The sequence below is a fragment of the Microtus oregoni genome, unplaced genomic scaffold (assembly GCF_018167655.1).
Source record: "Microtus oregoni isolate MIOR12 unplaced genomic scaffold, Mior012 000011F_ref0000422, whole genome shotgun sequence".
In the NCBI taxonomy this organism is placed as follows: domain Eukaryota; kingdom Metazoa; phylum Chordata; class Mammalia; order Rodentia; family Cricetidae; genus Microtus; species Microtus oregoni.
Genome location: NW_024543070.1, coordinates 43,671,573 through 43,685,392, shown reverse-complemented (window position 1 = coordinate 43,685,392; position 13,820 = coordinate 43,671,573).

Genomic DNA, 13,820 nt, shown 5'->3' with positions numbered 1-13,820 from the left:
CAATTGAGATCCTGGCCATTAGATGGCGGTAGGATACTGGGAAATGCTGTTGGAATTATTGCCATCCTCATCAGTCACAAGGGTCTGATGGCATATCATTTACTTGACCTGTGAAAGCTCTCTGCCTTTCCGAGAGCAGTCTGTGAACCGTGGGGTCTGAGAAGGTAAGATTGGTGGGAAAGAGCGAGCATACCAGCCAGTGTCTGCTGATAGCCTTTCCTTCATTGTGGTGTCTTCAGAGTTTGAAGTTGCAGCCCCTCAGCATCTTCTTCCTTGGGACATCATCACCAAGAAGAATGGTAGAACCTGCTACTCACAAATGAGAGCTGTGCCTTTGAAGTGGTCCCTAGTGAAAAAAGGTAAGATTAGTAAAAAAATAAAATAAAATTATAAATTAACAAAGAATACTAGGATGTGATGCCATCCTATGGCAGATGACCTGGGGTGTTCTATGCACTATGGCCAGGTTCTCATAATACCATTTACTGCTATATAACAAATCATTCTAAGATTTAGCAACTGAAAACTGCACTCATTTTATATCTCATGACTTGCGGGTCATGATCAGCTTGGCTGATCTTTTGACACACACTCACCATTCATATTGCTTAGTTGTATTCAGTTGATGGGTAGGCTGGTCCAGCCCTTGTGGCTTGACACTATTAGTTGAGCTTTGGCAGAGATGGCTGGAGGACCGTGCTCAGCATGGCAGAATCGAGAACTCAGACTTACCACACGGGACTTCGAGGGTTTCCTGAAAGGCTGTTCCAAGAGCTCCAGAAAGAAGCAGCCAGTCTTCTGGGCCTGCCTTGGGCTCCCAGAACATCACCCTGCTGCTCTATGGAGAGCCTATGACAAGGGCAGAGGACTTAGGTCCTGCCTCTCGCTGAGAGGAGTGGGAAAGGGGCCTTGTGGCCATCTTCCCTCTTCTCTGCCTGCTTTATAGCTGATCTTTAGCATCACGTCCTCCTCTCCCTATTTAGCTCTAACTTCTTATTGGCTAGCTCTTTCATCATAATTTAACCCATTTCCATTAATCTGTATCGCCATGTGGATGTGGCTTACCGGCAAGGTTCTGTCTGGTATCTGTCTCTGGCAGGGCTACAGGGCTTCTCCTTGATTCCACCTTCTTTCTCCCAGAACTCAGTTTAGTTTTTCCTGCCTAGCTCTATTCTGCTAAGCCACTGATCAAAACAACTTCTTTATTCATTAACCAATAAAAGCAACACATATACAGAAGGACCTCCCACACCATTCACTCAGGACTTAACTCACTGGAGGGATTTGCTCCACTCCTTACAGAACTCTAATCTACAATTTAGAGAATCATACATTTTTAAGCAGGGTAAACTATTGTCAACTTCCAGTGAAAGTGTTTTTTCAGTTTGTTACCATTTGCCCAAATTATATCAATGCCACATTTTTTGTGTCTCATTGGGGGGAGGTTTTGAACTTAGTTTTTTTTTTTTTTGAAAGACCTGAAGCAAAGGAACCAAAAACAACTTAAGGAATGAAAGGGTTTATTTGTCTTACAATTTCAGTTATATTATGTCATTAAAGGAAACCGTGGTAAGAACTCAAGCAGGAATTTGAAGCAGAAACCACAGGAGAATGCTTCTTTCTGGCTTTATCAGCTTCGTGCTCAGCAGGCTCGCACAAGGTTGCTGCTTCCAGCATTTACCCATCTGCCCACCTCATTCCTTCCTGCATTCCAGGAAAAAGTGACCAGGAACATTACCAGGGTTCTGGAGAGACTGTGTATAACAGCCTGACCTTGCAACATAAGGGGCCAGCCTGTATATGGGGAGGCACTTTAGCATGTCATCTGTGAAGCAGACAGGACCACCTGTGGAAGTGGAAGGTGGTTTAGTGGAAACATCTCACTGTCTCCAAGAAAGACTATTGTTTCTATGGGACCTAACTGCAGGATTTCAACACAAAGAACACCACAGTACACCAATGCAACAAACTTCAGAAATCAGACATGTAGAAAAAACACTAGTTTGTTCTCCCTTCTCTGAGAGTTGTGGAATAAGCCCAAGTTCCATCAAGGTATTAAGGAGACAGAGCTATTTATTCCTTTAACTGGCTGGCTTTCTCCTGGTAGGTGTAATGACCCAAGAATGTCCAGCTGTGTCAGTTTTCTCAATATAATGGCATAATTATCCACTGTTAGACCCTTATTTATGGTTTCCCTACCTGACAATTACAGTTTGACTATGAAGTGTTCCTGTAAAAATGCTTATCTACTGAAAACTTGGTTTACAGTTAGAAGGACTATGTAGAAGTGACTGGATCCTGAGAGCACGGCTCTCACTACTCGCAGCTGATAGGACCTGATAACTGGAGGAGTAGATGTGCCTTTGAGGGCTATTCCTTGTCCTTCCTACTACTCCACCCACAGTTCAACTGTTGTGAGATAACCAACTCTTTTCCGCCACATGCTCCCTACCATGATGCTCTGCCTCATTACAGCCTGAAAGTAGTGAAATTAGCCAAGCATGAAACAACTCCCTAAGTTGTTTATCTTAGGGACAAATACTCAGAAAAGTATTCTCCAATTAGGCCTGAAGGCATACTATCATTCTCCCTTATACTATCCCTTCATGCATTCTTTTAAAAAGGGACAGAGGCAGGAAATAAAAATATTAAAGGGGAATTGGAACCTGAAACATTTTTCCAGTCGCCTTATTTATTGTCCTTGCTCTAAGTATTAGATTAAACTTTAAGAAAGCAGCACAGCATGTCCAGGATTAAGAGATATTTTATATGAGCAATTTAAAACTGATTTCATTTTGTTATCCATGTTGACCAAATTTTTGGGCTGAAATGATAACAGATTAACAAAATGTGCTCTTGGCCAAGACTACACTGCAACATATTTTTTCCTAAATGTGAGTGCTTGCCTTTGAAAAGATGAAGAAGCACTTTCTGTGCCAGTTTCAAAACATGCTGTTTTAGCTGGTTCAGAGAAGAAAGCTGTTGGAATACAGACCAGGCACTGTGACTGAAACTTTAAAAATAGATGAGACAGGTTGTTCAGAAGTCAAAGATATGTCTTGTTTTACATGGGGGGGGGTGAATGAGGGAGATAGAGATAGACTGATAGATGATAGATACATAGATAATGGTAGATAGACAGATAAATAGATAGGTATACATATGAGAATGCTTGAGATTCTTAGTAATTCTTCAAGGTCTAGGATAAAAAAAAGTAAAATTAACATTTAAATAGAGCAAACAGACTAGAATATAAGCATCAAATTAAAAAATACCAAGTAGATAGCAGAACTCACTGGTAATAATGAATCATCGGTTCACAACAGACTCTTACAGTCACCAGATACTATTAACATTTATTGGCATTGTCTACAGAATTCAAGGTACACCTTCATTGGCAATATTTCACATTTTATGGTGAGTTAATTTAGAGATAATTATTTTCTTACTATTTTCTTTAAAATTTTACATAAAACATGAGCTTTGGCATATCAGTTCTAGGTGAAGATTTTATTTCACTCTGACACTCATATATTTCCCCAGGAAAATGTATGTGGATAAACTTAAAATATTTATTGAAAATGTCACCTCCTAAAATACAAAAAAGTTAATAAAATAATAAAATGAGTTTTCATCTTACAACTCTAGGTTACAATTCATGACACAGAAAAGTCAGAGCAGGAACTTAAGTCAGAACTTAAATGGGCATCCTGGGAAAATGTTGCTTACTGGCTTGTTTTAATTTCTCTTTCTTCCATCACTCCTTTTAACACTGTTATTTCTTTCTTGCCCTGCTGATTTAAGGGTATCAGAAGGCCAGTGTAAGTCTTAGCTTCCAGTTCAATAGGATTGAACTGAATTTCCTGACAGACACAGTCTGCATCCTGGCCCTAAAACTTCTAGCAGAACTTAAGATCAGGGGAACAGGAAGCAAAAATGTTTCTAGTGGTTTGGTAGGGATAATATTGAGTAGACCCAGTCCTGTTTCCATCTCTTGACTTCTGGATCCATGAATCCTGGGTATGGCAGAAATATATTGAATGCTCACTCAAAGTAAATTTTGCCTTCTGGAGAACTCTGCTCCAGTCCTCCATATTACTGTCACTTAATTGACACTGTATTTGTGACATTGAAAGGTCATTCCACCTTTTTTGAGAACCACTGGCTTCAGGATAATATGAAACGTGGTAAGAAGAGTAAATTCTATGAGTATGGGCCTGCTGTCAAATGAGTTCTTTGGTCTGAAGAGCTTCTGTGTGGAATACTGTGACACTGAATATGGCATCCTTTTAGTTTATGGGTGGTAGTTATGGCAGATGTATTATGTGAAAAAAAGGAATATCGATATCCAAAAAAAGTATCTTACTATCAGGTTGCTAGCAATATTCTTTCAAAAATTGTGTGTGTGTGTGTGTGTGTGTGTGTGTGTGTGCGCTGATGTATGTGCTATTATGTATATGTGGAGGTCAGAGGACAACTTGGTTCTCTCTTTCCTGCTGTGGGATAATGCTCTTATATACTGTAAAAATTTGTCATTCATATTGGCTTAATAAAATGCTGTTTGGCCAGTAAATGAAGTGTTGGGTTGGAACAGTCCAGCAGTTACTGTGTGATGTTTCAGAAAACTTATTTTATCCTTTGATGGCTACGAAAGTTCTAGGAAATTTTGTGTAAAGATGACTATGAAGTGATGAAGTAGAATACAGTAAAAAAAAAAAAAGACCAACTATTAAACACTGATTTATCAGTTTTTAGGTGATTTTGCTACTTGAAACAAAATTACCCAGAGAAATAGTTTAAATGACAAGTCATCACCCTTAACACCTGCTGACAGTCACATAGGCTTGTATAAGGTCTTGCTTTCTCACTCCATTTTATGGTTTTAGAATACAAACAGGACCGGGCTGGCGAGATGGCTCAGTGGTTAAGAGCATTGCCTGCTCTTCCGAAGGTCCTGAGTTCAATTCCCAGCAACCACATGGTGGCTCACAACCATCTGTAATGAGATCTGGTGCCCTCTTCTGGCCTGCAGGCTTAATAAATAAATAAATATTTAAAAAAAAAAGAATACAAACAGGACCCAGCAATAAAGGTTCTCAGGAGCTACTATGAGTTTGGTCCACCTTCTCCCACTCTCATTGGTGCTGTGTCACCACTTCAGAGGTGACAGGATATGAATGAATGGAGTTAATAAATGATGTAGATTAAAGTCTCATGCAATAACCAATTTTATTCAGAGTGTCAGACAATTTATACTCTGAGGTTTAAAAAGAGTCACATGAATAAAATGTTCAATCACCAGGGTAAGCTGCACGTGGCAAACAAGTCCCACACGGTGGGCAAGACATGAGAGACAAAACCATGTTTTTCCATGGAGACATAAACAAACAGCAATATCCATTTGTAAAGAATAATAGAAAATAAGCATGCATATATATTACACCTGGGAGGGACATGAAAGCATAATCCAACAACAATTCCATGTTTTTTGGAGAAACTTGTGTCTTGATTCCTTGGAGCGTTCTCATAAGCACTCAGAAATCTCCTTATATGACTATATTTTGGGGTCATATTCTGACATTTCCCCCTTTTTATTTTTTAAATGTAGGATATCCAGAGTGGTTTTGACTTGATATATTGTAGATAAATATTACTGTCATTTGATGTATGAATGCCCTATAAACAAGAACATTATAAACATAATAAATAACATTAGAATAGTGAAAGCATTATGTGTTATACTCTGTTACCAAGAACATAGGTCAATATTGTGACCATTACTGTTGGTTACATTATTATATTGATCCAAAAAAAGTCTAGAGAATAGATTGAAAAGAGACCCATATGATTAATCCCATGATAGGAGCAGAAATGTTGTGATGTTCGATGCACATGGGAAGTGATGCAAAACACAATGAAAACTGAAACACAGCCCTTCTTCATAGGAATGAATGAGTCTATTATGGCTCCAAGGTCTAGGAATAAACACAGATTCATTACTAAAGATAACTAGAGGTAGATCTACCCAATATACAGCTTGGGGCAAAGGAAGATGAGGAACAAAAAGCCAAGTAATACCTGTGCTCAGAGGTACTCACCACATATGCACAGGTCAGAGCAGCAAACATCACCAGAAAGAGATTTTCAGGTTGACATAGGGTTCTGTGTGTTGCATAGAATAACTTCTCCCTTAGTGCACAGGGCCTTAACTTTTCCCCAGGTGAGCAGACCTGACTTCTGATGGTATGGTTGCTATCTCCTTTTGTCCTTTGCCTGGAGGTTTACCATCTTTCTAATGAGTTCCACTGTCTCTCTGCCCTACACCATCATCCTTGATCACCTTGGTCCGGAAGAGCTCCGTAATATTTATACAATGACAGATACATATCCCTTCCCACTTTTTCTAGTCAACCAGACTTCTGGGTCTCAATTTGTTTAAACCACACAGGCTTATCTAAAAGCAGTTCAGAATTTTCTGTAGAGAAATGTTTCTGAGTTCTTGAACATAAATCACCTTGAAAATTTGTATAAATAATAAATAAAGTGCAAAAATATTCATTGGTGCTCCCCCTTTTAAAAAATAATTGTTGTTTTAATGATCTTTGTGCTCTTTCAGTTGTTTCCTAACCTTTATAAGGAATACCAGTAATATAATTAACATTCCATTCTTAACATAAATTCTTAAATTTTATACTATAAGCTTGCCCATTGTCAGTTTTTATAGAAGTAGGCACTCACTCCAATAACAGCAAAAGTTTATTTAAGAGAGGATCAGACTCCAGAAGTGTTCCCTGAGGATTGAGGTACAGACCAAAGAAATTTAAGCTATGTATTAATACAAAAGTGTAGGTACAGTATCTGAGGCACATGAACAAAGTGAGCATCATCTGTTTGCTATAATTCCTTAGTATTTTTTTGCTTTGGGGGTTAGCTCCAGCTCTGTGGCTATGATACTTTAGGGAGCACAAATAGGGCATTCCTATACCACTTGTCTCACTGTGTATGACTTTTACATGAAGTCTATCAGCAATAGTATAGCTGTTGATGCTCTTATTTTTGGAAACAAAAATATGGCAGGATAATGCTTCAGATAACTTATTTCCTTCTGCATAAAACCAGGGAAGTTAGAGTATGATTAATAAGAAAGGATGTGTGTGTGTGTGTGTGTGTGTGTGTGTGTGTGTGTTTTAGCCAGATATTGTAGTTCCTTTAGTAATGGAAGCAGAATAGAAAGTGTAGATGGAATTAAGCAGTTTCTATTGTTGGAAATAATCCTATAATATAAACAGACTCTGGTACAGTATTCAAGGGTTTATGAATTATTGATAATAGGTGAATCAAAATAGCCACTTCAGATGAGGAAAAGGAAGTATGACTATATTGATCAGCATCTAGACCATGAATTCCTCCTAGACTCTTAGATGAACCATGAATAAAATAATTATCTACTTGTGGAATGGGAGAATGTTAAACAATTTTTGTAACCATAAATTTGTATGAAAAAAGTTCCATAGCATGTCATTTGGCCAATGATTTCCTATCCTTCCACAGTAATCCGCAAATGAAATTTGAAAATCCATACAGTTCAGCAACTGTTAGTTGTTAGTTAAGGGTAATATAATACAGCAAGGATCAAATCCATATAAGCTTTGAAATTGGGTCCTCCTCTGATTTACTAATTGAGCAAGAAGGGTAAGATAAGTAGTTAGTATTTTATGACCCTTATGGCTTAAATAATTCCATTCTAAAGGTTTACCCTCTTGTGACATAATACCTTTAGGGGACAACTTAGTGAAGAAAATAAATAAGCTTAATAGAACCAAAGGATCCACATGATATATGAAAGCTTCTTTTAGTCTGGATTAAGACAGCTATAGTTTTCCCTTACCTCTTGGGATAATATTTGAGGACTGTCCAACACCTTCTCTCCTTCTAGAGTTTTAATAGATTGGTTAGTGCATAACTAAGTATTCCTAAAGTAGATTGTAGCCAATTAATGTCTTCTAATAGTTTTTGAAAGTTGTTAAGTGTTTTTAAATTGTCTTGTCTAATGGACTTTGTGTGTGTGTGGTTTAACAATTGTTTTGGTAATTAGTTGTCCCAAATATCACAGTGTCTGATCTTTGTACCTTTTCAGGAGCAATAATAATCCCATTTTTATGTAGCATATCCTGACTCACATTATATACATATTGTAACTTTTCCTCTTTGTAGGTGGCTAACAGGAGATCATCCATATGACAAATATAAGCCTGAGGAAAAACCCGCCTCATAGCTCTAAATACTTTCCTATATAGTATTGACACATAGTAGGGAAGTTTGCCATGTCTTAAGGTAGTACATTCCAATGATACCAAAGCTAAGGTTCTTTATGACTGAGGGAACAGAAAAAGTGAAGTGCACCTTTTCATCAAGATGAATATGTATACTATAAAAGCAGTCTGTTAAATCCAAAACTCTTTTTTTTGATTTAATAAAGTTTTATTTTTCCAAATGTACAGCTGATTGAACCTGTTCATGCATCTTCACCAGCAGCTGGGGCATCTCCACCCTTTGTGTTTCTGGTGTAAATTACTTGGGCTCTGTGCTTTGAAACCAGCTTGATAAGCCCTTTACTAAGGAGCTCCTGAAGAGCTGCCCTGGCCAAGGAACCGCGAATCTTCAGTCTCTCAGAGACCACGGCTGGAGTAATAAGTTTATAGCTGGGAACTTCCTTACCGAGTTTGTTGTATGTAGCCTTGTCAAACAGGGCTAGATTGTTGAGCTTGTCCCGAACTTTGCCTTTGGACCACTTCTTCTGAGTGGTCATCGCCACTCTCCGAACTTCATCATGCTGCCCAAGGATGACAAGAAGAAGAAAGATGCCGGAAAGTCGGCCAAAAGAGACAAAGACCCAGTAAATAAGTCCGGTGGCAAGGCTAAATCAAAAACTCTTAAAGGCCAATCTTTAGGCAGAGGTAAACTGGGCTGTAAAGCTCCCCTTGGCCACATGGTGGCATTAACATTCCATTAGTCAATCAACAAATTCCAGTTACAAGATTATTTTTAACCAAAACAGGAGAATTCCAGAGAGAAAAAGAGGGTTCTATGCAAAAATTCTCGAACTGCTCTCTGACTAACGGGTGAAGAGCTTGCAACTTTTCTTTAGAAAGGGGCCGTTTACAGACTTCAGGCCACTGGCAGTGAGACCAGGATTTATCCCTATTGTGTGTACTGGCTTTTCAGAACCCATTCTCTTTGGATGGATACCTTGCTCAGCTTAGATATAGTGGAGAGAGCCTTAGTCCTTCCTTGAAGTAATGTGTCCTACCCTCTCTGAGGAGTGGATGGGGGAGGGGAGGGGAAGAGGGGAGGGAGTGGGAACTGGGATTGATATGTAAAAATTTTAAAATGGATAGTTTGTTTTCTTTTTAAAAAGATGAGAGAGAGAGGAGAGAGAGGAGAGAGAGAAAAAGAGGAGAGAGAGAGGAGAGAGAAGAGAGAGTGGAGGGAGAGAGTGGGGGGAGAGAGAGAGGAGAGAAAGAGAGAGAGAGAGAGAGAGAGAGAAAGAGAGAGAGAGAGAGAGAGAGAGAGACCATTTACGTGTCCATACAGGCTCATTAGTTTTTCGTGTAATTTTTCAGCGTCCCCTATAAAAAACCTGATCCATGTTCATGATTTTGTCTCTGTGGGACTGTAAATTCAATAATTCTTTGCAACTCTTCCTAATCCTTTTTTCCTTTTGAGATCCCATTCTTTTCATTAGCCATTGAGCCTGTGAAGAATAGGTAGCATTAGAGGTGAGGATATAGATTTTTGTTTTAGTTTGCTGTAAAAACGTCTCTTCCCCAAAGATTAATGGGAACACGAGTAACTTAAGGCTGTAGAACTGCTCTTATCCCTTTTGGACCCATACAGTGTAGTTTTGTAACATTTTTGTTTAATCTCCTTAGAGCTCATATGTAGTGAAATTTCATTTGTATTTTAATAAATAAAGCTTGCCTGAAGATCAGAGAGTAAGACAGTCATGCTGTGTGATTTTCTTTGGGGTTAAACAGCTGTGGGATCTGGGCAGGACACAAACCGCAACAAGCCGGCCCCAATCATGTTACAGACGGGTCTCTGAGCTTTTTCGATTTATAAATACTTCCCTTCTTGTTCATCCTTTGTGTTTAACACCTTTCTTTCTAGTTTCTAAGACATAAGCATAAACAATCAAATTGTGACTTTTGTTGTTTTTCCCCAGAGGCTTGCTATTCATTACCCTTCCTCATTAGTTTTTAGCTACACTTCTCAATTTGTTTTTCAACTTTAGTTCACACTACTTAAGAGTATTTTTGTTTGTTTCTTCTTGTGTCCATTTTTAGAAGAAAGTATTATTTTTTGTACCTGAGGAACTGAGAAAGAGCTTTTAGTTAGCGCTTTTGAATCTTTTTAAACTGGTGGGATTCTAGATTGAATCTAGGCTTTCTTGCATAGTAGATAAGCGCTCTAGCCCTGAGTAACTGGCCTGCATAGTCTAATGTGCTTATTTCCTGCATGTAGTCTGTTCCTGCAGTAGTGCCCCACCCCGCATGCCACCAGCTGCCTCCAGTATGAATGTTGACTTTTGCTCTGTCTTCTTTAAATCAAGTGTCAGACTATCTTGGGGGCAAAACCACTACTGTGGAAGTTAGTGATTTGCTGGGAGCAAATGAAAACTGATCTTCAAAGAGTAAGTCTTGTTAGAAACGAATGGGGCCTGGGAAAGGAAGAAGTGCTGTCATAAATTCTGTAGACAGAAGGCAGTGTGATGGAGGAGGCAGGTCTGAACAGGCACATCCCTGGAAACAAAGCATAGAGCATTAGGAGGAGGCTCAATCTCTTAACTGTTCTCTCAGGATCTCCACCAGTAGTTCCGCTGTAGCCACAGGAAAAAGTCACATGATTTCAACTTGACCAATCAGAAGAGCCAAGCCCACTTGGCCAGTGTGATTGGTTAATGCATGTGACCAATGAGGGCTCATAAATCTGGATTCACAGTTGGAAGTGGGGAGGATTGCTGAGACAGTTAGCTGCAGTTTTATATGAGCTTTCGCCACAAGGACACCAGTGCAGAGAGTAGTAAGCAGCACCCCAGATTCATGAAGATGTTTCCTGGTCTCTGGCTAACAGTCAGGTACAGCGCTGCCCAATGCCATCAGCCACTGCACTTCTCTCTTTCATGAGTCCTTCAATCAGCTTTGTTTTGTGGGTTGTCCAAGTCACTTTGGAATGGGTTTCATACAATTGCCCTCTGTTCATACTAGCAGGTTCAATGGAGAACCCCAATGCTGTGAAAGCCCAGAATTTTGAACTAATCCCAGGTCCTATGTAGCATTCTGTGGCTATCCCTGACCTATTTCATATTTCTGATGGTTTCCCTTTTGTATTCAGATCCCCTGCCTTATCCACTGATACCAAATATTATAGAAAACATTGATATTTGTGGAGCTGGATTGTCCCATTTGAAGCATCTCTGGTTCTGTCTAATTTTATGGCAAAATGCTGTATTTCTTTTTTTTTAAATATTTATTTATTTATTATGTATACAATATTCTATCTGTGTGTATGTCTGCAGGCCAGAAGAGGGCACCATACCTCATTACAGATGGTTGTGAGCCACAATGTGGTTGCCGGGAATTGAACTCAGGACCTTTGGAAGAGCAGGCAGTGCTCTTAACCACTGAGCCATCTCTCCAGCCCCAATGCTGTATTTCTTTAGGACTGATTATGTTGCCCTAAATTCTTTTTATATGCTGTATTGTTTGTGCATGAGGAACTAATTTTACATTCCTGGATGAATCCACCTGATCCTGGGGTATGGTCTGTAGTGGCATTACATTTGCATTTTAATAAAAGCTTACCTGATGAACAAAGAGTAAAACAGCCACACTTATCAGGCTTACAGACCAGGCAGTGGTAACACACACTTTAACCTCAGTAGCCATACTAGTTGCCATAGAAACTGTGAGGTGCATGCCTTTAATCCCAGTGATGCATGCCTTTAATCCCAGCCCTAGAGAGGATTATAAAATGGGAGGAGACAGCTCTCATTCACAGTCTCATTCTGAGATGCCTGGAGGCAGGATTGCCATTTTGGACTGAGGTTGAGGTAAGAGCCAGTGGCTGGCTGCTCTGCTTTTTGGAACTTTATGTTGAACCCCAATTTCTGTCTCTGAGATTTTATTAATTCTGTTTCAATGGCCTTTTAGATGCATTGTTGAATTGTGATGTTCATCAAGGAAATTATAATATTTTCTGCTTATAATGTTTTTATTTGGTTTTAGTATCAGTAATATTGACTTTGTAGAATGAATTTGGAGTGTTCCTTCCCTTTCTGTTTTATGGAATAATCTGTGAAGCATTGATGTTAATTCTTTTTTTAATGTTCTGGTAGAATTTATCTGCTGGTCTGAATGGTCCTGGACTTTTTTTATGGCAGTTTTTTCCATTAGTATTTCAATGTTGTCCCTAGTTATTGATCTATTTACATGATTTTGTTTTTCTTATCTAAATTTGGGTAGGTTGTATGATTCTAGGAATTGGTCTATTTCTTCCAGATATTATAGTTGACTAAGTTTTTTTTCAAACTACTCCATAATGATCTTTTTTGGGATAATTGTATTTTAATCTCAACATTTCTCCCTTCCCTTTCAAGGTCTCCCATATATCCCATCCCACACTTCTTCAAATTTATAACTTCTTCTTTTCTATCAGTTGTTATTGCATGCACATATGTATTTGCATATAATATATCCCCAAATATCTGTTGAATCCATATAATATGTTACATGTATGTGTATTTGCATGGATGACCATTTGGCACGGGATAACAAGTGGGCTACCTCTTTCACTCCCAGATTTACTCAGTTATTGTTGTAGGGTTGAGGCCTCATGGGCTTTGCTCCTTGCAGTTTGCATGTTCATTGGCATTCTTGTTCAGCTCACGTTTGTACTCTTATGTTGATGAGACTTTATGGGTATAGCTTTCTGAGCTCCTGCTGTTACTACAAGACACAATTTGACAGCAAACTCCCTGATCCTCTGGCTCTAACAGTCTTTCCACCTCCCACCCTCTGCCCCTTCCACAATGTTCCCTGAATTTTTGTGGATGTATCCATTGAGACTGGGCTCTACAACTCTGAATATTGATTGGTTGAACTGGTTTTCTATGGTGGTCTCCATCTGTTTCAAAGAGAAGGGTTTTTTTTTTTTAATGAGGGGTGAAGACTAAACTTATCTGTTGGTAAAAGGACACATTTGTAATTTGCTGTTAGGGATTGTGTTTGTTTAGTAACTTAGTGTTTGTAGATTTTCTCCAATAACCATGATTTTGCTAGTACTGATTAGTTAGCTAGGTTTCCCATACCAGACATGGTATCCTTCTTGTTGTGCAGGGTTTAAGACCAATTAAGAAACCATTGACTATTACCAAGGTGTGTGTGTGTGTCACTACTGCATCCATAGGGTTATCATGTCATGATGGTCACTGATACAGTTCATAGGTATCATAGCTAGGTAGGACTATTGGTTGCCTTTACATTTGGAAGTTTTCTTGGTACCTTCTGGTACCATGAAAGCTAGTTCTTTGGGAGGGGAATTAAGGTTAATCTGAGCTCAAAGACCTCTGAGTCCTGTTTCTGAAGTGCATAGTATCTTCAGCAACATGGCCTTGCCTTCCACCCCTGGATGGTAACCAAGGACAACAGCAATAGGCTATATATTTTGGGGTATTTTAGAATTATTTTAGACAGTACTAGCCAACAACTCAAAAGAGGGCTTTTCATGTCTGTTGTTAGGGGTTTTGTTAGGTGGTCTTT